This window comes from Balearica regulorum, chromosome 7 (assembly GCF_011004875.1).
Source record: "Balearica regulorum gibbericeps isolate bBalReg1 chromosome 7, bBalReg1.pri, whole genome shotgun sequence".
In the NCBI taxonomy this organism is placed as follows: Eukaryota; Metazoa; Chordata; class Aves; order Gruiformes; family Gruidae; genus Balearica; species Balearica regulorum.
In genome coordinates this window covers 40,153,719-40,177,759 of record NC_046190.1, presented here as the reverse complement: position 1 = coordinate 40,177,759, position 24,041 = coordinate 40,153,719, and the positions used below count along the sequence as shown (strand labels likewise).

General features: G+C 43.8%; 1 protein-coding gene across 7 annotated transcripts in view; it reads left to right on the top strand.

Moving 5' to 3' along the window:
* SGMS1 (sphingomyelin synthase 1) overlaps positions 1 to 24,041 on the top strand; it is a 98,176-nt gene that overhangs the window by 19,190 nt on the left and 54,945 nt on the right. For 3 of the 7 annotated variants that reach the window (XM_075759026.1, XM_075759031.1, XM_075759033.1), the window contains one exon: positions 8,877 to 8,995. The exons of 2 other annotated variants lie outside the window; for them this stretch is intronic. The gene's annotated coding sequence lies outside the window, so the exon portion shown is untranslated. Of the gene's footprint in view, positions 1 to 6,409; positions 6,574 to 8,876; positions 8,996 to 22,066; positions 22,373 to 24,041 lie in introns of those variants that run through there. 2 more of the 7 variants (XM_075759028.1, XM_075759030.1) reach the window with 2 other exon arrangements.

The window sequence follows — 24,041 nt, the reverse complement described above, 5'->3', positions numbered from 1 at the left end:
AGGAGTCAGTACAGAAGAATGCACTAATCAATAGCTACTATAGAACCAGTATAGTGGGGCTGGAGAGAACTGTCCCCTGCCCCCCTCTTTTTTTCTCCCCCCTCCCCCCCCCCCCCCCAGGTATCCTGGCCTTCACAAGAGGGTCCAGCACATCTGATTTAGGCTTTGCTGCTCTACTAAAGCAGCGATCAGGGATCAAATGTGCTGAGAGCATGTCTACAGCATGTCCTTAAATGAGAAGAGCTTTGAGCTGGAAAAAGAGATGCTGCTTTGCTGTTTTTGAACAATAACATTCTTAATATTCCCATCCTCCAGTTCTGTACCCCTGGGATAAATGAGTTGTGATTGTTGTATGAAAAATCTCCCTGTCAGCTGTCAGGCTTCTGTCTCTGGTGACCGATGTGGTTAATTCCTCTTGTCTTAAATAACATACTTTGGGCAGAGTTTTATTTTTAAGGTGGGTATGACTATTATAAGACTTAAGTGTAGCCTTAAGTGTGTCTGCTGGCTAGCTGGATTTCACTACCACAAGTTCAATTGTGGACCAGGCTGCAGGGAAACTCCCTGAACTGTTATGATGGTTTTCCAGAGCCCATGTACTGGGGAAGACTCCATAAAACTTATGGCTTACCCTGCTGTACCATCAAGTTTTTCCTACTGATGAATACAATGATCTGCTCTGAACAAAGTGAGCAAGAGTGAAACAGCACCCTTGCTTTGTCCTCAACCTTGCTATAACAACCTCTTTTAGCATATTGTTAAGAACATCACTCTTTGTTCTTTGTTTGTAGTTTTGCTGTAGTAAAATAGTCTTTTATAGCTGTAAAGCCTTTAAGGAAGAAAGTTTCTGGCAGTATCTGTAGGAGTTGCAGTTCTTTACTGTGCAAATGCTAAAATCTATGTCTTGCTTGAATGTTTCTTGGAGCTAAAATATTTTGGATAAACAAAGCATTTCACATACTGTATAAACCGCTTACAGGCAACCTTTACCCTCAGAGTGGAATGCAGCCATCGTGAACGTTGCAGTGTGAACAAGGACCTCTAACAGAGCTGAGGGCTGGGAGTGGGATGTAGTGGGGCAACGCGTCATATCTAAATGTTAATTTTGATCAGTGTGTCACGCTCCAAGCCATTTATTGTATGAAAAATTACTGGCATCCATAACCAGATTAATTTTTATTTATGGAATGGTTTACAGTAGCTTTTCTCCCAAAAAATTGTCACTGAATATTGCTGTGTAGTAGAGCAGGAGCAGCTAGAAACGTATTTGAGGAGTGCTGGCCTAACACCAGCTCAGTTGGGTTCCACTGCAGAAAAACAGGGCACAAGTGATGGCAGGAACATATTTGGTGAGCGGATGTAGTAGGTATGGTTGAGCACCAACATTAGCAGATGTGCATTCTCCTGTTGTTAGCCAGTGGCCTTGCCGTTTGTCGTTCAGGCAGTGCCATGGTCGGGATGGTTGCTGCTCTGTCCTTTTATTCTGTAGGCTGTTTAAATCCTAAAGGAAATACAAAGTACACTGTCGACATTTGTTGAACGTTGCTAGCAGCACTGGAGGTCGGCTTTTTGGGATATTGAGGTACTTCTGCGTTGCTAGATATCATGCCTCACAAAAGAATGTAAAAATCAGTTGTTCTGTCACTTCCAGTGCTTGAAAATCTTAGTGTGACATCTTAGGAATCATGGAGGAGCTCATTGAGATAAAGTCTATTTCTGTATAATTTTTCTTGCAGAGGAAAGGCGCAGTTCTGGTATACGTTATTTTATGTTAAAGGTTTTCTAAAACATCTCCCATGCGTTATTACGGAGGAGAAGAGTGTTCTCCACCTGTGGATTGTAACCTGGCTTCTGTTTACGAGAGAGTGCTGAGGGAGGAAACCCGGCAGCTTGTGACAACTTAAAAGTTAGGTAGAAGTGTAAACATACCTGCTTGAATCTGTAAGCAGCCTGGAAGCCAGAAACAAGGATTCCTTTCCACCTCATCTGTGTGGGAGATGGGATGCGGCAGTGGAATCCCCAGGAGCAGGAGCGGGCAGCAGCGTGTAGACTGCCCTCTCCGCGCAGCGACGGATGTGTTGGACTCCTTGTCACATAACGTCATGGGCACAAAGCGTTTAAATGGGATCAAGTTGGGGTGAAGGGGGAAGCTGAGCTGGAATTGGGATGGCAGATTCCCCAAGGGTTGCTAACTACAGGCTCAGGAAACTCCTGGAGCTGAAAGTAAAGAGCCTTGTCTGACCCAGGCACGCTGTTTAGCTGCTCTCACACGTCGATTCAACTGATGTAGCAGAACAGCTTTGAGTGGTTTGTTTTTTTTTTTTTTTCTGTTGCATGGGAATATCATGAAAATAAAAGCCCTGAAGCTTGGGGTGACTGGATTTGAGGGTTGTAATGGTGGAGGTAAATGCCAAACTTTTAGCTGTGTGATGGCAGCACCGAAGGGAGTCTCTGCGAAAAATGGTCACTGATCTTGGGTATGCTGGCTTCAGCCCCGAGGTGCTGCGGGAACGATACCTTCTGGTTTTATAGCCTTTCTTTGATTACGTTTTCCTGGGCAGTAAGGTGAATTGACAAGAAGGTTGAAATGGGATGGCTGCCCAAGCATTGCCTACCTGGCAGTGCTTGCTGTTCTGATATCGCTATAATTATCTTGCAAATCTTTTTGTTTAGAAGAGAACCACATACAAAGTATTGAATGATATTTTAAGCGCTTAAAGAGGCTTAAAGAAGCCTCCCTTATGCATTTCAGTGTTGCTAACAAAACATTTTTGTATGTTCCTTTAACTGCTGTAGTAATGTAGGGAAAGCTGCTTGGGCACATTTTAAGTGTATTTGCTGGATAAGCAGAGAATGTGTTTAGTGGTTTTTTGGGTTTTATTTTGTTTTGTTGTGGGTTGGGTTTTTTTTTCCCACTTCAGTGAAGGTTTTGGTGTGCTTTATGAAGCATGTTGGTTTTAACTTAGCTTGACCAGTGAACACAAAACTTGTCAGTGCATCTCTCCAGCTGTCCTGCTAAGTATCTCCTGACCTCCCTGCCCAGGAGAACCATCTGGTTTCCACTGGTGCTTCTGGAATTTGTGCGCTCCACGCAGTGCACGGCGTCTCCTCGGAGGAGGTGCAAGGCCAGAGTGAGCCCCTGTGTGCCTGTGACTCTGGGCGGCTGACAAAGGAGACGTTCAGTCACCAGCAGAGGATCGTGTTCCAGAAGCGAATCTGCACTAATGCTTTTAACCCCGCTGGAGCTGAAAAACCACACAACAGATCTGGTTTTGTGCTCTGCTGATTTGCCTTAGTCTCTCCAGACTGCACAGTCTGTAAATGACCCTGTCTCTCCATCCTGCCTGTCCTCCCTTCGAGATCTGCACGTAAGCATACCAGCATCCGTCCATTCTCCCCTTCTTCCCATGCCATCGTCACCGCCTCTGCTCTGCAGGTGCCGTATTGTCCAACTAGTCCCTTTTTGGGAAGAGGCACGGGACCTTTTATGAGGAGCTTTACTGATTGCAGCCTTGGTGGGTTTGCCAGTAAGCGAGGAGCCTGTGTTTCAGAAGCAAATGGTGCCGCAGAGAGCATTGCATTCAAAAAGGTGTTAAAACAGAATGCCTTGAGATGAGATGATTATCAAGCTGAGGCTTTCAAGAAAGCCTAATAGATACATGTGCGATGCACATATACGCGAAGACTGCTAGTGGGAGCTGTATGTAGTGGAAACTTCCTTAAAAATGTCAATCCAGAAAATACGATCTGTCTCAATAATCAGACCTTGGGTTTTTATAACCTGGGGAAATTATCTAGATAGGTCCAACTGCAACTATCCTGAAAATGACCTAACTATGAGTGAGTTGCAGTGTGTTTCATTTTATTAATGTTTGCCAACCTAGTAATAACTTGCTTTTTCAGAAGTAACTAATCTTAGCTTTTTATCGTCAAAATATTTTCAGGTGAATCTGGGAAATTTTGAGCATCTTGCCCTGTAGGGACAGTTGAAAATATCAGTAGTGTCCTGGCAGTGTAAAGATTTCCGAGTGTCCGTGGAGCGGTTGGCACCCTGAGTGATAAGCAGACTGATAGCAATGTTGAGGCCAGATCTGTGGAGAGGAGTGTGTCCTGTAAGGTGGTTTTTTTGGAAGAATTATCATTTTAGAAACAGGGAAAGTCTCCTGTTAATGGGATTGCTATTTGTTGCATACTTGTGTGTGAGATGATGTGACCTAAAAATAAATCCAGGCAAAGGGGGTTTTGGATCTGGTTATTTCTTAATGGCAGCTGATTCCCCCTTTGTCATAACTCCTCTCTTTACCGTAGTTTAGTGAGAGATCTCAAAAGTTTGTCATCTTAACTGGTGCTCGTGCGGTCCTTTTTTCCCCATGCTTCTAAAAATTACACTTCACCTTATTTACAGCATAAAATGGAAATCGAGACTTGGTGGTGTATGGCTGGCTTTGTACAAGCTAGTGCAGAAAGTACACAGATGTCTTAGATGTGAGACTGAGCACAGTTGTGTACTTCTGTGATAAAAGTGCAAATTTCAATAGTGCAGAAAGCGTTCATTTGTCACTGAAGTCTTTTGAGCTTCCTCCCCTCAGTTTTGTTCCCAGTCCCCTGCTCCGGTCACTGGGACGCTGGAAGAACTAAACATAGGTAATCCCACGAATAAATCTTGATAATTCAAATAATAATGTTGCTGTTGGTCATGATAACAACAGTTTTCTCAGGGTTTTGGGGCATGAGGAATGAGTTTGCAGCGTGCTAGATGTTTTGCTACCATCTTTCCATACAAGAAAGATGAAGGGAATGTTTCTGGGCTGCCTCCCTTAGTGCTTCACCAAGCACTGATTAAAAATGCAGTGTGTCTGGCACGGGGGAATTGTCTCCAAATCTTCCTAAAATGGAAATGGGAGCTAAAAATAGTCTCCTTTTTTACAATTAAAGACAAAAATGTGAAATGGAAGTTACCCTAAATTATAATAGCAAAAGCTGGGGGGCAGGGGGGGGAGTAGCATTTAGATAATGGCTCCCTACTGTAGGTCTGTCTACATAAACCAAATGAGGATCATTCTTTTCTTGCATCGCCTTTCGTTGGGAGGGAGTGCTAGTTATGAGTAGCTGTATGATTTTATTGTCTCCGCAGGAAGAGTGCAGAGGCAAACAACTGTAGATTAGGAGCAATTTGCAAAATAGTTCAGTGATTAGCATGTCTTTGGAGATGTTTTCTGTGTAAGAGCTGCATCACAAATTTTACTGGCTTCCTATGTTCAAAGAATTAACTGTGAGGAGGATTAAAATGACATCTTAGACGTCAGCTAAATATTCACTCAAAATCCCTTATGTTGTCTTTAAATCAATTAATTTGACTTCCTTAATCCACAAGCATACTGGGTTGGCAAACTCGTGCCAGTGATCTATTTAAACTGAATTTCTCCAGTGCATTTTAAGGACGCTTTAGTGTGTCCGGCAAACGAGAAGCAGACATGCCAGTGAAATGTGGAAACGTGCCTGCGTTCCTGTCCTGGGGTGTAAAATGAAAATGCTGCTCTAATCGTTGAGGTGCCTTTTCTAAGTGGCAGTCGGTAGCTGGTTAATCCAGCCTTTGCAGCCATTCCTGATCCTCGCTGTTTATGTTGGATAAGAAAGTATGACAACAGCCTACTCTCGCTCCTTTTGCAATGCTGCTGCTGCTGCTTGTGTGTACGTGTTAAGTGGGAAGGAAAGAGGAAGAAGAGAATCCTCCACTCCAGAGCTTCATGTCAGTGCTTTGCAGGCACAGCTGATGTGCAGCACAAGGAGACCTTTTTATTTTTACTTCTGTGAAGTCTCAGAGAGTGGCCCTCGGCACTCAGATATGGACACCTATGCTCCTAAATCATCTGGACAGTTGATTCGCTTACAATTCTGTATGGATAATAAGGGCGGTAGTATTCACCTGAAAAACATTGGAATATTACTAAAGGAATTTATTTGCTCTTTCTGGAAATCCCGCAGGTTTCCGCAAGTTGTAATCTATTTAAATGCATTAGTCAGAGATGCAGCTTAAACTCTAAGCCTGTCCTAAGCTCGAGGCTGTGCTGGTTACAATACATTAGATCAGGCGCTGTAAAATGGTGTGTATATTCAGAATAAGCTAGCGATGCTCCAGAGGGTGTTTGGGTGCTATTGAGAATGACTGGTAGTTCTTAGCCACCTTGTGATACGGAGAACAAGACTGGCAAGTAACTTCAGAAATTAATCTGCACGGTATTAAATCCATCAGAATTGCTTCTCAGATGGTGCTTCTGCATTAAAGAAATGCTGCGGATGTTAGAGCAAGTGGTATCACAGGCAGAGCTGAGCGTTGTCATGTTATGTGCTAAAACAGAAGTGGGCTTCTCTCGTGCCGTTATGGCTTGCTATCACTTAGCAACTCCAGAAACTGAACTACTCCCGTGAAGATATTAAAATCCAGTTGAAGGAAGCTGGGCCCTGAACTTGGCAGCCTACGCCCCAGCAGAGCGGAAGCCTCTGCTGTTCAAACAGAAGGGTCTTCCTCTAGGGGAAGAATGGAGGAGTTTGCATACAGGCCAATTGATTTAGGTAAGACAGACCTTTTATTTTCTGAAAAGTATGTAACAAATGTTAGAGTTTTTAAAAAAATACAATAAAGGTCCATGTGTGCCACAAGAAAGATATGAATGAGCTCTAATCAAACCTTGCCATACACATCTGCTACAAGTGTAAATTTGGTAGTAAACGAAACTAACTGTCAGTGTCAGTTGCTTCTAACTTGCTTCTAACTGGCTCAGAAATAATTCTTCCTGTATGTGGCAGAAGACGCGTCCTTACAGGGTCTGTATGGCTTTTACCGGAGCGGAAGAGGCTACAGGTGTTATCGAGCACCTTGGGAGCACTCGAGCTGCTCAGCAGCCCATGCTGACTCATGACTTGCTCATCAAAAATGCGTGTTTACGTTTGAGCACCAGTTTATGCTCCGTCGTCTCTTGGATCAGGGGAGTATCCGTCCTTCCTAGAAGAGTGGGCACGCAGAGTTTGGAGCTTTCCTTCCAGCTGCGGGGAGGGCTACGGCAGGCTGGCTTTCTCGCGGTTCACGCCGATGCTGCTCCCAGCAGATGGGCGGCTTTTTGGGCTTCGTAAAACTTGGCAGATGAGTGAGTGCCTGCGAGCAGACAGAGTATGATGTGTTCAGGAGGGTGGCCGTTGTTACGAGATGAGACTGTGGTTACTCATGGAAACAGGGCCTTCCTCCTTACTGAAGACATGCTGGTGGGCATTCATGGGATGGATAACTTCTCTTACATTTTGTAAACACGAGTTCTTATTACTACAACCCTACAGCAAACGGGGCAGGATAGCAAGGCTTTCACTGAGCAGCTCCACCCTGGCAGTGTGCCGTGGCTCGATCCAGGTGGACAAAACCTACTTGACTTCCAGCCGATTACAGAGAGGAGTCTTCTGGCTGGTGGGTACTCAGGGTGGGTGTTCGGAGGGGGGGTGCCTGATGGCACTCTCCCTGAAACACTTTGATGAAATAATCTTGAAGACGAGGCAAGAATGCAGTGTAAAATCCAAATGTGAATTTCGAAGTAATCCTAAATGTAGCTAAAAAGGAGTCCAAGAAAGCAGAATTGCCATGCAGCAGACTGCTTGCTTCCTGGCAGTCAGTTATTTGGATTTGGTTCTGCTTCAGCAAGCAGAATTTGATTTCCCCCCTCCACAACTAGTATTTGAATGGAAATATATGAATCGCAGTTTTCTAACTAATGTGAACGGAGCAGGGAGATCGTCTGGCTTTCCCTTGTTTGAAAGTTTAATTGAAATAGCCCTGCAGAGCCCCATGCAAAAAGGGGGCTGGTTCTCTTCTGAGTGTTTTGTCTCCCTTGAAAGCTGGGGGGGGTTTGGATGAAGAGTGCATTTGCTTCCCAGCCACAGGGCCGAATGGTTTGTCTACCGCTGCGGGCTCTGCCGCTTGGCTGTGCAGAAGTCAGATAAGGGGATGGAGAGAAGCCTGTTACCTGGGTGCTGCCTCGTGAGGATTTTGGTCACATGCATTTAGATTTTTCTTTTGTGTTTTTACTTAAGTGCAAGCGCTTTCTCTCTTATAAATGATCTTGGTTATCTTGAAGGCTAGCAGAAAAGGCTTTCAGCCTTCTTCCTTCGCACCCCCTGAATCAGCTTATTTGTCAGCAAAACCTGGTACCTTGTGTGATGCCTGGGTGACTCTACCAGCTCCCTTCAAAGAAAACGTCAAGATTTATTTCTTCAATGTGTGCTCCAAGCGGCAATGTATATCCCGAGACTTGTTCTGCCTGCTTGCGTTTTTAGTGAAAGAAAATGTGTTCTGGGTATGGCTTTCGACAGCAAAACTCTGAGATTCCCTTGATGTTGGGATAGAGGGCTTCTGGTCTGTGGGGCCCCTGGACCAAATCCGGTGGCCCGCGGCCCATTTCTGGTAGCTCCGTTTCTCACGTTGTTCTGAGGGTGGTGGTCTCGTCCAAACCTGGTGCAGGCTGGGAGGAAAGCGAGTGTATGTCAAGATACACTCCTGCAGGAAGGCTGGTACACGTGGGGAGTAGTGCATCTGCTCTCCGTGGGATACCACTGAGTGGATGGAGAAGCACTCCAGGCCTCCTTCAGATCCAATGAAAGCAGCTTATAGGCCTTATTTGGACACTGGGATCTTCTCTCTTTCTGTGTTCTTTGGGAAATACTATTTTTAAAATGCAGCTGTCCATATTAGCAGGGTCTTTACTGTATATCCCAGGTATTGGTAGACCTTGAGGTCATCTTTGCATTGTAGTAACTCCTAACATTCCAATAGAAGGCTTGCTGTTAGCTGTGCTTCTTAAAGTGTAATTGGTTTTATTTGTTTTTTTTATTAGTGACTCTTATGAATACATGAGAAGCAGCCAGCAGCAGGTCTTCTGAGCTTTGACTCTCATATTCATAGTGAGCTTCTAACCCGATGAATCGAGTGCTCTGGGTAAAACAGCAATTTCAGGTAAGTGAATGAATTTTGCATTTTCAAGCACATGTGTTTTGGAGTGGTGTGTGTTTTCAATACTTTGTTTACTGTAAAGTGCTATTAAATGTGACCTGAATTTGGATAAGTTCTTGTTTTGGGCTTGCACAGGCAGATAATCCATTTTGCTTTGGGTTAATAATTTTGTGTGTGTGTGCCAGTGGCAGTGTTCAGCACTGGCAGCACTCAGCGGTCCTCACTGGTGTGTTTGCATCGTCTGACTTACTGTCCTACAGCTGCGTGGCACTGTTTCTTTTGGCATCTGTGCTGGCTGGTTTCTTTAAGTGAGGCTTTCATTTAAAAGCATGGCTTAGTAGAGAATACGGTGATTCCCTCCATTTTCTCTTAGCTTAGACGCTTCTTGTGCCAGCCTGATACTATCTTCATTCAAGGAAAAAAAATATACACAAACAGTCTTAACTCCAGTACTAAATTGTATAATCTTAGGAAAAGTCAGCTGAAAGATGACTTAGATCGGTTCCTTTTTGCTGCCTCCAGATAAGGATAACTAAGAGCAAAAGTTGTGTATAAATGCTCCAAGCCCCCTACTTATAAGGAAATCTTTGCCCTTCTGGCTGTTGAAACTGGAGTGATCTATTGGGTAGACAACCAGACTGGTGGCCGGAGAACCTGGTTTCTGTTCCCAGTTCTGCCTTTGACGTAGATGAATGACCTGCGAAGAGGAAAATAAATGGGGCTTATGCCCTTTCTTGCTGCTTGTAGTTCTGTTTTTGTCTTTTAATAATCCTTTGAAGCCATGTGAGGATTTGCTGAAAGGCATCTTTTAAGATTTTTGTGGTTTTGTTGGGTTTGATCTGTGCTGGAAAGCTCCATGACTGATTTAAGAGCTAGAGGGGGAGGTGTCGTAAGAATCAGAAAATAAAAGTGGAGCTATTGGGCATAGAGATTTTGAGAAAGAGCGTGTTTTTAAAACTGTTATTTGTGTGTAACCTGAGTGACTAGCACATTGAATGAACCAAGTCTTGTGTGCCTTATGTTCTTAGTTGGAAAGCTGCTGCCTTTTTCTCAAAACGGTCTTGAATATTAGTGATACCAAAGTGGCTGATTCTGAGAGGCTGTGGTGAGGGACAGAGCAGAGAAGCAGCTTTCAGTTGTGATTCGTCCTAATGAGTTGTAATTCTTCCTGCGGGTGCCCTGAGCAAACTTGTTTTTTGGGAAAGTTGGGTTTAGTCCCTCTCCTACAGATGTCACTGCACTGTGAGCCTCACAGTCTCAAGTGGTGCACAATTAAGATGTTCAGTAGCGCTTGCACCGATGCTGTAAGAAATACCACCACTAATCAGAAATCATGAGAAAAATGCCGTGACTAAACATCAACATTGCTGAAATTAGGGGAACCGATTTTTTTTGTGTGCGTGTCGCACGTAGGGTGAATTGCTATGAGCAGGTTTTGATTTTGCAGTCGCTGCTTTCAGAAAACTGGCGTCTATATGATAGTTGTTCTGGGCTTGTTTTTGTCAGCATTAAAACCCCCTACTTTCCCCACCGTCCTTCAACTATATAAATATTAAGAGTAGAAGACACTTTTACCAGACACCAGAATCTCATGCCACTGTACTGATTCAACTTTTGTTTCCCCTGGGTCCAATACACAGATGTTATGAATAATGTAGTAATGTATTACTTAAAGTTTAATGCAGATTTAATAGGGGTTGAACATCAACAGGTACAGTGCAGGCAGTGCAAGACTGCTTTGTTCTGTGCTAAATGAAAAAGATTCAAACCAAATACTGTTGGGCGTGTGGCATACCTTGTAATTTATGTGAAGATACTACTCTCAGATGCCTTGGTATCTGGGACCTCTGTATTTTTTGTATATTTGTTTCTGTGTACGGCAACATACATTCTAAACTCCTGGGGTCGCAAAGCACGCGGATGAGTCGTTGAAAAACAGGGAGCGAATGTAGTGGAATATCAAGATGCTGCTGTCTCTTCAGTGGCTTGCTGCTGCTTTTTTTTCTTTTTTTTTTTTTCTTTTTTTTTTTTTTTGGTATGAGTATTGTATTTTTAAACAAAGGGAAAACATCCCTTTCCTCAATTGTTAGCTTTACAGAACTTGAGCCTTAAAATAATCCAGGAAGTCTTTTGTTATATAAATATACTCATCCTCCAGTATGTACTCAGTATAGCTGCTTGCTGAATTCTCTTTAAATTTAAACTTCAGTGGCTTTGAAAGAGAAACCCAACGTTACTTTTATACAGCATGTAATGATTCTGACCATGGCAGCTCTCTGGACTTGAGAGCCAAGCAAATGCACTGATTGCTGTATAATGACAGTGTAACAGTGACTATTTAAAGCAGACAGTGCAGTGCAAAGCTGTGTGATTTATGGTTGGAACTAAATTTCTGTACCTCTTAATGATTTTTGTTTAAGCTTGTTGCTGCCAGGTATGCTTATACCTACCAGATTTAACTCCATGGGAACGGAGCCTCAGTGTATGCGGTATCTCTTGAAAATTTTTTTGCCTAAGTTGTTTGTTCAGAAATAAAACCGTGTATGAATACAGCAAGGGCTTGGAATGGTTAAAATTAAATTCTGGTGCAGACCACTTGGTAGTTTAACAGGCACCAAGATTTTCAGCTGTCAGATTTTCCAATTAAATGGGCAACAGTTGGCTAGAGCAGATGTGTCTTTAAAACAAAACAAAAAACCCCCCAACAAAAACCAACAAAAAACCCCCACAACAAAAACCTACCACCCTGTGAAATGTCAAATGCATGGGAGATAATCTCAGTTAAAAGCAGTGACTGGTTTCTGGCTGTTGTCTTGTACACATAAAAGTACCTTTGGGGAAATTCGTTAATCAAGTATGTAACTGAACGTGAACTTAGAGGTTTTCTGTATCCTCTGTAGAACGTGAGTTCACTGTGCCATTGACTTCTTAAGTAATACCTTTGCTGCTAGGAATGCCCGAGCTTGAAGTTGCTTGAAGTTGAGGTGACGTGGCAGGTTAAAGCCCGGGATCTGCTGTGTAAGCACCACCTTTATTCACCTTCTGCACACAACAGGCAACACCTTTTACGGCATCACCCGACCGACCGGCTGCTGACTTCACCCTTGCTCTCTGGGAAAGCGTGGGCATCCTTCCTGGCTCCTGTTTGACCCCCTACTAACTTCCCCTCCCGACTCTTTCCAGATGCACGTGAGCTGCACGCATGAAATCTTTCCTGTAGAAGTGGGCATGGCAGGTGGATGTTGTAGGATCTGCATAGGTGGTTTTGGTGCAAACACAAAGTGAATCCTTGCAATCCCCTGGGAGTACTCGAGTCCAGTCTGTGGTCTGACGTGCTGCAGCTGCCTGCTCCCGTGTTAACAGAGCGATGCTGTACCAAGAGAGGAGTGAAGAGTCCAAGGACACAAGTGATGGTGTAACATCTTGGGCACTTACGCAGAATTGAAGATTTAATTGAATTTTGGAGCAGACATCATATGTTCCCTGTGCTCAGTTTATTTGGATTGATCAGATTCAACTTTGGTAGATTTTCTAGCCATTGCTGCTTATCAAATAGCTTGGCTGGTTCTTGGTAAGTGAGTAGCGTAAAACAGGTTGCTGTCAATAGTTTCACTCTTGTCTCCTAATTAATTTTCCTTCAGACACATAGCTGTTTCCCTGTTCCTTGGAAAAGGCAAAGGATGTGCTAGCAGGAAATGGCTGTGGTTAATGAAAATAGTCCGTACCTGCTGCGGATTAATCCTTAATCCAAAGAGGGAATCTTCCTTCTCAGAATTTGTTTGTCAACTGAATTAGCAAATGACTGTTCCTTTGTCCTGAGGCTGGCTCTGACTGATTCATAGTTTACTGGCGCAAGCAATAGGATTTCTCGTAAGGGTGTGCTCACCAATTCTCGCACGTGTTCAAAGAGAAAACGGGTTTTCCGTCTTGCTTTGCATCCTCTTTGCTTGTGCTCCTTTTTGCTTTGGCTTAATTTTTACTACTCTGCTCTCGTGTACCTGAGGATTCAGTTGGGGTTTGATGGCTAATGCCATCCCAACTGCTTTCATGTGTCACATCATCTACCTAAGACGTCTGGAGATGGGACAGGGCACCTAGCGTGCTTTACATGGGTTCAAGTGCTTGAAGAGTGAATGTAAATACATTTAGCTTTTATCTGAAAGGCAGCTACTGCTTTGAAGTACAGCGCGGCTCTTTTGCAACTCTTTTCGCTTCCTTTGAAGGCTGAGCAGCTGATATTAAACTCTGTTGCTGTAGGTGGCTGTTCCCGTAGCTCTTAGCATGCAGTTAAACCATCAACTATTACGTTGAAGTGTGAATGTTACTTTGTGCTGAAGTCATGCTGGAAATAGTTCAAAATGTCTTGTTTATTTGGATTCACGAGGGGAACGCTGTCTTGCTGATCTCTAATCTTGTTTTGCTCTCCGGTTTCTATCTGGTTTCTTTGCATTCAGCAAACCTGTATTCACGTGGTGCTGAAGCGTGTAATGAATCTGGGCGTCCTCTTAGTCTGCAGCCCAGGAGACACAGACTCTGATGGTGATACTTCTGGGTTTTGTGCCTTTTGGGAAGCTTTATCAGTTGTTTTCCTCCAACTTCAGTCAGGTGGATTCAACAGGCTATGTTCCTACGTTGAATTCGACCCTATTAAATAGCACTCTCTTATTGGATAAGTATTGACTACATTCATTATTTTATTGACAGACGTAGTTGTTTAAAATTACTCCATGGTTTTGCAGTTTTATTGTTGCACAGATGATACGGTTATTGGGATTCTTGCACAAGATGCTTTGTTTCAGTTCATTCATTAAATGCTTTTCTCTGTTCTTGTAGATTTGTTTTCAAGATGCATTAAAACAAAAAGGGTTTTTTTCCTGGCCTGTGCTCCCCCTCCTCTGCTGTCCCCATTGCCAGTGAATAGTGGAAAGGTTGTCAGCAACAGTTTCGACAGATTTCCATGTACTACGTAGGAAGACAAAATGTTATATCTGATCTCTTTTGCTCCACGGTGATAAATATGTAGCAAAGGATGGGTAGACTATTTGGTATTAAAATGCTCAGGGATTTTATAGTCCCACCGGAGGATGTCTGCTCTGTCACTGGAGTCCTCTGTGACTGTCCCAGCTGTTCGAATCATGTGTACGTCCAAGCTACATCTAGGCAGACTTAAATACCATCTTGTCTAGAGCATGCTCCTACCTTTAGGTTCCTCCCTGTCCTTTTCTGCATTGTGGAGCTTCATTGCAGTCATCTCCAGACACTGATGCATTCACTCAATTCCCTGAGCTTTACTAATAGTTTCTTGGAAAGCTCGTGTAAATATAGCCTTGGGAGCTCCCTGAGCTACACTGCACATCTTGAAAGGCGAGTTGCAGAAAAGGTAAGGAACGCGCTTTGCACAAACGCTGTTTTTATTATTAGGATACGTTAACCGTGCTTACAAGGTTGCGTCAGATGTTTCAGGAATGCTGTCGCCGATCCAAATTAAGTGATGCCCTCAGCCCGATGCAGCTACTTGTGTCTGCCCCTGCTAAAGGTTTGGATGGCCTCTGTCTGACAGCGTAACCGCCCTGCCATAGTACTGGTTCGTCAAACTGTCTGCTCCAAAAATAATAATCTGGCATGAAAAGCATTTAAATGAAGCTAGCAGCAAATGTGAAATCGAGCAGTGTAGATAAGGCAGAGGTAGACTAACAAGTCTGGGTATAGCAGTCAACACGGACAGCATGCGACTTTCTGAAATCAATTGCAGCACTCAACTTGCTCTTCCTCTTGATGTTTTGTTTTGTTTTGTTTTGTTCCACCCCCCGGCCCGGTTTTAGTCTTTTGTGAAGTTTCTCCAGGAAGGCAGCTGAATACCAAGAGTGCAAAGGCAGTTGACTCCAGTTTTGCAATGCTCTAAACATTTTGCTGATCCTGTTTAAAGTCCCCAGACAGTTGATCTGGCAAACCTGCTGCTAAATGGATGATCTAATTCCCAGTGAATCCTGTGATCATAAATATTACCCTACATCACAGAAATTATTTGAAAACTGGTCTGTGTTCCTCAAGCTGTCAGTCATCTTTCAGCATCCTCGTTGTGCTCTTTCATCTTTAAATGCTTGTGCTGAAGCTCAAGTAAACTTACCTGTCAGCAGTTACGAGGATTTCTCTTCTCATCTCCAGCTGCTCCTTAATCATAGCTGTACCTGGCAGTTTAAAAGCTGTTTACAAAGGAGATAAGGCAAGTAGCGATGTTGTAGCTGCTGCGTCTCTAAATGATTTTTCTCATACTCCAGTAATATTCAGCGCGAGGTTGTGTTTGTGCTTTGTGAGGATGTCGGCTTGCTCAAAGCCAACGCGTGAGCTCTCTGCTCGTAACCCCTAAGGACTAATGCCATGGGCAGGTCTATCAAAGCAGGAGGACAGCTCTGTCCTTAAATCACTGCTAGCTCTGCAGCATCACCTACCAGTTAGGTTTCAGATTTGTTAGCAAGGTGGTAATGTCATTGAGCCAAGCCCGGATTCTTTAAGTGCATTGACTTGCTCTGGTTTCTGAGCAGTAGTTGCACAGGTAAATAGCATGCAGTATCCTGAGATACTTAATCACAAATATTATAATCACAAAATTGCAAGTGGTGCGTGAAAATACGCTGATTTCATACCCACCTCCCTCAAGATTTCCCCAAAGTGTTCTGTTGAGAAAGGTTTTGTAATGAATAGACAACTCCCTCGTCAAATTTTAATAATGTTATCTACAGTGAATGCTATGTTAAAATTATGAAATAAGGAGTATATCACAAGGATAAAGAGCTTAAAAATTTTGTGACTTTTACTTGGCTACGTTCTGTAGGCTTTAGATTTACAGAATATATATAAAAGGCAATATGTTAGCTCTTATTTACACAGCTGAAGCAGCCGGTATGAAAGTGAGCTAATTTCTGTGTGTAGGGGGAAATATGTTGTGTACTCAGATTCCCAACTCAAATGCGCCACTGTTTGCACACAGAATTGCCTAGCCAAAAGTCAGGGGGGCAACGGGAGGTAGTCATTATTTGTATTTCTCCACTGTAAAGCAGTGCCTTAATTAGGAAACTTGATTCTGAGTCTCTTTCCCCTGTCCAATGAGTATTGCTAACTACTAGTCCAGACCCAAATCAAAACTTTAGCTCTCAAATTAATGATTTCTGGGGTTGTCATCTTAAACTTCCAGGGAGACCAAACTCAAATCATTGGGGTTGCTGTTGCAACTTGTTAATTCAAGAGTTCTGGTGTTGATTGTCCTACGATGACGTGATACCTGCAGCGCTCTGCATTGAGCAGTCTTAAATCAGTGTAGTTTAGGTGCTGTGTGGTTTGGCATGGTGTACGCTTGTCCTGAAAACAGCATTTTGTGAGAAGTGCCTCCCTCTGAGCATGGTGCGAGGTACCACTGCTGGCCTGCGCCTGGAGCCGTCAGCCTGTTGCTCCCGTAACGTGATGCACCGCATGTTTTGGGGCTAAGGTAAGGAAAGGGAGCGCCTTTGTGCAATTTCTGGCACAACGGTCCGTTTTCTGCAAATTTGCCCCCTCTGGAGGGGAAACCAAGCACAGTAGTGTTTTACTGGATTTTCAGTGGTTGTCTCGAGTCTCTGCAATGGCAGCAGGGAGGCTCAGGGCTGAGATAAAAATGTGAGTTGACCTGAGCTTGGAACAGAAAGAGTGCACAGGAGGAATTCGAGATGAGGGAGAGTTTCAAGGGGTCGTGGAGAGTGAATGGCAATGCAGGAACACCCTGCCATCCACGGCTGTTCTGCCCGTCATTTTGGAGAACCATTGCACATCTTTTAATACCCCCCTTGGCGGACTGTCTTAATACTCTTTTCCTGTCCCTCTCCCTTGTTTGGCTTGATTTGACCTGGATGAGAAAGATGACACTGACAGCCGAAATCTTACTGTTCAGAAAGAGGCAGCACGAACGCTTGCACCAAAAGATGTGTTAGGTATCGGTGAACAGCCGAGACCTTTCAGGATGGCGATCCACTTGATGAATGGTTGGACAAGGTTACTCAGGTATTGCAAGGTTTGACACCTTGCTGTAAGGAGACCCAACGTGTCAAAGTCTCGTGCCAGTGGGCACGTGTCTCTGGTTAGGAGCGCATACGGGGTGGGCGGGAGGGTGTCCCTGTACGGTGTGAAAACTGGATGGAGAAATGGTCTGGAAAGGAGTGGAAAAGGAACAGAGCATCCAACAACCCGAATGCCCGAGGAGTAGCCTCCAGCAAAGGAGTGCTGTTTCACAGACCACATTCATATAATTTGATTTTTACAAGTGAGAACTCTTGAAACCTGAAATTCCAGGTGGAGTACCCAAGACAGTCTGTTCCTGAACCTATTGATTCTGTTTCTTCTCAGGGTGGGGTGCTGGGTGCTCACTTGAGAGAAAGCCCGGTTACCATCACAAGCAAAATGAATCCGTCCTTCCTGTCTATTCCAACCAGCATCCAAAACTGTGCAGGTTATCCCAAGGAAGAGCTCTATTTTTACCCCGCAGCCTTGCAAGGAATAAGTCTTTAAAGATCATTTCTTTAAGTGAACTTACACAAACAGCAATTTTTCGTCTGTATCCTGCTGCTTCTTGCTTGTGCAAGATGCATCATCCCTGCAAAAGTCATGCTAAATCTGAAGTTCTTTCTCTGTGCATTTGTAATCCCATTGTTTGTCCATAAAATGCCTGCCTAAGGATTTTTTCTTTTAAATGTTTCTGCAGCAATTCTTTAGTTCTAGCTGGAAAATTGCTCTATTCAGCCAGTATCTGCTTCTCTTGTAATTTGAGGTGGAGTGAAAATGGACACTTAGAGCAAATCTGTATTGTCATCCTGTGTTGGGAGGAGCTTGAGGTGCTAAAAACTGGGAAAAAAATCTGTGTACCAGGCAGGAGTTTCAGGATGCAGCTCTGTCCTGTGGTGTACTGTGATTATTAATGACACAGAAAGTGTTGGGTACTCTTTTTCCACACAAAAAGAGGAAATGAGCTTGCGTGGAGCGTAGGTGAGGTAAGGAATCTTGTATGGGGTACAAGGTCAATGATGCTGTAAAGCAGCAATTGGTTACTAATAAAAAAGCAGGGCTTTTTCTGTGCTCCTCAGTAGAGGTCATTTTGCTGGTAATGCATCAGGAAATAATAAATAGAGGTGACCAAAGTGTGTGTGTGTGTATATATATATTTTTTTTTTTTTAACCAAGCACAAGCAGCTTGAGATGCACCTTCTGCTTGTTTGATATGGAGCCTGTGGGCTCTGAATTCAGGCTTGCCAGCTCTGAAACGCGAGATCCATGCTCCCTTCTCCCCCCTGCCCCCTTCCTCCCTGCCCTTTTGGCTTCGGCACCCGCAGGGCACTGCTGCCTTTGCTCCTTCTCCAGGACTTGCTGCGACGAGGTGCCAGCGGATGTGTCGAGGTGCCAGCGGATGTGTCGTGTGCTGGGCGGCTCTTAGAGCAAGCCCGAGCAGCAGTCCAGAGTAGGGGTCAACGATACGTGCAAGGAGGTGGGGGATGCTGATCTGCCCCTCTGAGCAGAAAAGAGGGATTGGGGGTGCCCGCTGGGTTGGGGGTGCTTTGCAAAAACACGGAGAGCCTGGGGTTGGGGCACTTTAAAGCAGCGGGTGGTTCCCAAGCTGTGCCTGAGCAGCAGAGGGTGAGGGGTTTAGCCAGAGCAAAGTGAGAGGATGGAGGAAGGCTTCTTCATGCACAGACAGGGATGTGATGAATGCCTTGCTTGGCTGCTCTGGTTGAAATGAAGTTTTGGAAACAGCCATTGTGAGAGATTGGGAGATTACTGCACTTCTCAGGGCCTTTCCTGTCTCTGAAACCTAATGCTTGTCCGTTCAACACTGGCATGATGCAAATATATTATTAGTTTTGGATTTTGTTCTGCTCTTAGGAGGCTTTTTCCCTGAATCTGGAGATCCATGAGCTGAAAATGGCTGTAAAGTCAAAGTAGTAAATGAATGAATCTTATTAGTGAAGGGGTAGAGAACAAAACGACAAGCTACTGTAAAAAAAATATAAAAATTTAAAAAATCTTTCTCCATGGTTCCTTGTGCCAGTTGGTCCTCCGTCTCCAAAAAGAAAAAGGTTCAGCAAAGGATGCTGAAGGTAATCAAAGGCATGGAGCAGTTGTATAAAAGGAAGTAAATAAACTTTGACTGTCCAGTGTGGAGAAGAAATGATTGTGAGCAGAGGAAGCGAGAAGAGGAATGTTATGCAAAGTGTGAGCAGAGGATGACTGTACCCAGGCCCTTCTCATTCAAAAAAATAATGCCAAATAAAACAAGGAAGCAACAAGCTTAAAACAATGGAAAGTTTTTCTTTCGCTCATGTTTTTCTTTTGGTGGTGCACAGTGGTGTAACCCTGCCGAAAGGTTAGAGGCTCAAAGGAGGCTGGATAAACCCTAGCCATGGCTATTAAAGATGGTGTCTTCTGGCGCAGGGAACAGTTACTAAAGCAATGTTTTGAAGAAGGTAATGCCATCTGTGTTGAACTTGCTACAGAAATGTGAAACTTCATTTTGTAAGTAGGTAATAAATAACGCTTAGCTGTTTTCAAATGCCGTGTCATATAGATGTGTGCTAACGCAGGGGGCTACAAGTTGGAGTAGCAGATTAAATGTGGGATTTCTTGGCTTCTGTATTATTTCATATATTTAGTAGCTAATAGGAAACAGGCACATAGTAGCAAATGATTCAGGTGATAAAAAGTTGGTGTTTATGAGCAGATTACAGCAGCAGCTGTCTTGGATAATTTGCTGTGTTACTTTACCAAAGTTTTGCAATCTGGAGCTAATAGGAGAGTGCTGATAGCTGGGTAGGTTGGAGTGGTAGCTTGCTAGCTGGTGCCTGGGGTACCCATCAGGTTACCCTGCTGCACTGGGGACAGAAGGGCTGCGGTATTTCCCTCCAAGCTCGATTTTCAGCGTGGCGTTATGTTTGGGTAGAGCTGAAACACTGCGACTGCGCGATGGAAGGCACCGGGGCGGCTTGGAGGGTGAGGGTTTCTTACACTGTACATCACTTTTACTACAGAGAGGTGATTTGCTTGCTTGGTTGGTGTATGAAAGGACCAAATTTCCCTGGAGTTTTTGGCGCTCGGCAGCATGTGGGTATTAGGAGGCTTTGGGAGGTGGAGGAGGATGGAGGTGGAATAATGTCCTTTGAATCAGAGCTGTTTTGACATGCGAGAAAGAAATTGCCAGCTGTAAAAGGGGGAAAAAAGAAAAATCAAACATTGAACCACTCTACGATTTCATGTGGAGAAAAAAGACTCGGAGCAGGAGATGTTTAAAAATGTATACTGGACTGAGTGGGGTGAAAATCACAGCATGTAGTGGGGTCAGCTCGTGCGCTGCTGTTACCTTGAAAATGAAAAGAAAGTCTTGGTTCAGTGGGCTCTGTCCCAAGGCGTGGGTTTGGTGACCTGCACGATAACTTTGAGAGTAAATTCAAAGTGATTTATCCCTCTTCTGATCTCTCTTGAACTCTGACTGCTCGTGTCTATTGCTGTGAAGTGGCTGCTTCTGTATTTACGAGCAAGGTAGAAATTACTGACCTGCTTTGCTTCCTCTGAAAGGCAAGTGATGGCTTTACTGAAGATGGCAAGGGCAGTACTTCTGAATGCGCTTGGACTAAATTTACTGTAAGGAACCGAAGAGCAAGATGGTGACTGTTGGAAGGGAAAACGTATTTATTGAACAGAGGCAAAAGATTTATAGGAAGATAGTTTAGTTTATAGATAAATATAGTTTGCCTGTATTTCTGTAGCTATAAGCAGTGTTGGATTTAAAACTGGATTTAAAAGCCTAAACTTTGCTATAATCTAGAGACCTTTTTACATTTTTTTTTTCCTATCCCATCTGCTGACTTCTTCACTCACGGCTGAGATGTCACGTGGCGCCAGGAGAGCCAAGAGAAGTGACGCATCTTGGTATCCCATGGTAACTCTCCCTTTTCCTTCGTTTTTAGCTCGTTTGCTTTGCTACCAGATAGAATAGCCTGACTGTGGGATTAGGTTTGCTTTGCTCATAAATGGGTGAAGATTAGGTTGCAAGCTCTAAAATTATTTGCACATGGTAATCCAAACTGTCCTTTAAAAAACCCCAAACAACACACAAACACACAACCCCCACTCCAAACCAACAGCCCCCCCCAAACCCAGAAAACTAGACACTAACATGCAGGAAGCATCGGTGAGGGTTTTTAATCTGTTTGCTATTCAGAAGATTGAAGCTCACCTGAGAAGGTTTTGCAAACCACACGTAGATACCCTGCAAGCATCTGTTGGCCTCAGAGGTAAAATTCTCACCAAAGCTAAATTTGCAATTCAGGTCTCACCGTTCACACAGGCTTGGCTGCTGGAAACTTGTTAGGTGATGCTTTCTTTTTTTCTTCCCACCCCCCCATCAGTTGTTTTTTAAACCTCTGATTGTTATATGCAGTTACTGGTTGCATTTTAATTAGAAATATCTGACATACCTCCCAAGAAAACCTCTTGGTTTTGCATTCAGATATGCTGATGTTTGTTAGAATTCTGATTATTTAAAAAAAACCTTGTCACTTATATCCATTTTCTCTTCTGTGCCTAAATATCCACTGCTAACTTCACTGTATTAAAACAGCAGTGGTACGATTTGGTCAGCCTGAAACTGAAGGCTGCAAATGCAGTAGCTCCTCACCTAACATAAACAGGGGGTATAGTCTTTGCAGTTGTACGGGAGAGACCTTGAACCTCTTCTTGCACCTTGTTTTCAAACTCTTCTGGGCCCGTTTTCTGAGTGCCTTAAAGCACAGCTAGTACAAATCCTGCTAAAGCAGTGTAAGTCTGGCTAAACTTTGCCCTGCCAATTTGATTTTTGCTTTAGGGGAGGGAACAGCTTTCAGAAACACAATTTATTCTTGGGGAACACACGCACACACAGAGAAAAAGTGGTTTTGCTCGCATGTAGTTCAGATGCGCTGGAGGAGACTGTGGTGAAGTTTTGCAGCGTGGCAGGATTTGCGTTTGCTGTTGCCACAGCTACGAGCGAGCTGCTGGCATCGCAGTTCCCTTGGCGGAGGGACGGAGCAGGAGTTTTCAGAGTTAAGGTACCGCTGCACAGAGATGACTCATTTTTGGTGTGTCCGACTGATTTTTTTTGAACCAGTTTTTGACCGAGAGAGGATGCGACCGTGGTGTTGCTGTGCCAGTCTTGAGCAGATTCGGGCTTCCTGGATTTGAGGCAATTGATCTGCAGGATGTTTGCTCTTAACAGGCTGCTAAGCTGTCATCTGCTACACAACATATGTACGGGCACCTGGCTATTTGGAAGTATTGCAAGACTTCTCTGGTGTGCACGGGCACTCTTTTCTCTAGCTGTGCCAAACCAGGGTGTGTATCTCTTGTTTGCTCCAAACAGGTATTTAGTACAAAGCGCTGTTATTACTGTAATGGGACTAATGGGACTGAATTGCCTTCTGTTAGATTTTCTTTTCTTTTTTTTTTTTTTTTGGTCACGTGCAGTCCAGCGTGCTAACGTGAGCTGTGTGTTTGCGTCAGGAGTGCTGCATGGTTAAATCCAAACAATAGGCTGCTTGTGGCAACTGCAAGTGGTGGTGGTGGGGAAAAAAAAATCCCTCTTCTGTAATTGCAGGAAAAAAGCAAGCCTGGTTGCAGCAGGAATCAGCAAGAGTTTATTAAGTCGTACTTTACTTTTCCCCCCTGCGTTTTCTGCATAGATTATGATGACTTAAGTGTAAATTGCTTAGGCAGAAAAAGCACTTGGCTTGCCTTTTAATTACTGATTGCAGTAGCATTGACTTAGCGGTCTAAAGAAATGCTATACCTTTCTGAGAATGACAGTGTGTGCGAGAACTATTTTATTTTGAGAGTGCATTTGTGCGTTTCTACGAGCGTATCTCCCGAGCAAACTCCTGCCTTTACAAACAACTTCTAACAAAAAAGGTAAAATTAAGGATTCGTTCGGTGGAACCTGCTGGTGGTAGGTTTTTAGCCCAGTCGGTGCTAAAAAATAGTCAAAGTGCTTTTTGGAGTGTTTTTTGTTCTCTTGTTTGGATCGTAGTGTTGACCTTGCAACCGCTAGCTGGAAGCGGAGAGTTCGGGAGCCCTTTCCAAACAGGCTAGGCTTTTGTGGCAGTAGGGGAGAAGGAAGCATGCTAAAGAAAAAGACCTAAGCTTGCAGTGCGCTGAAGAAATAAAGAGCAGCGTAATACAAGCACGATGTGGCAAGCTGCTGTAATGCAAATATTATTAAGCACATGCAACCAATGAGTGTATCGGAAACAAAAACAAGCATCAAAAGAAAGTTGAGGAGTTTAAAGTCCACAGCTAAATATTATTAAAACAAATACTAGCAAATTTCTCTTTGAGGACAGAAAATCGTACCCATGTTCAGAGGCAGGCGGGTTAACATCCTTTGAAGATGGGAATATTTGTGTGGATGTGGGTTCAATGTCAGAGGACAGCTATCCTGTAACCAGACGTTCACCATTTTTATCATTTTAAGTAAATGTGGAATAATAATAAGTAGATAAGACAATTGGCTTATCCCTTCATCTAGATAAGATTATAAACCATGGGCTACCTTGCAAGTCAAGCTGCTGCTTTTTTCCGACGAAAGCCTAACTTGTCTGTGCCTTTCACTTCCAGTATTTCCTGCTGCTCACGCTTATCAGCCGTATTTCATAAGCCGCCTGCAACGACTGCTTTTACACACTGAACTGCTGACTCTTCGTCTATCTTGAGATGGTTAACAGTAAGCTATTTCCTCTGTATTAGCTTACGCAAAATACTATTACGCCACTTCTAAAAAGTGTGAGACCTGTTGTACGGAAACAAGGTGCTCACCTGAGGAAACGGGAGATTGCAGCGATAGTTAGAAAAGTTGGAGCTGGGGGGAGAGGAGGACTGCGATGTGTGGCAAATTGAATTAACGCAGGGATCTTAAATTTAAGTGAGGAACTGAATCTGAGATGTTGTGAGCAGGTGGCACGCTTTTTCCTCAACAAATAGCTGTAACTTCTCATGTAGGTAACTTTTA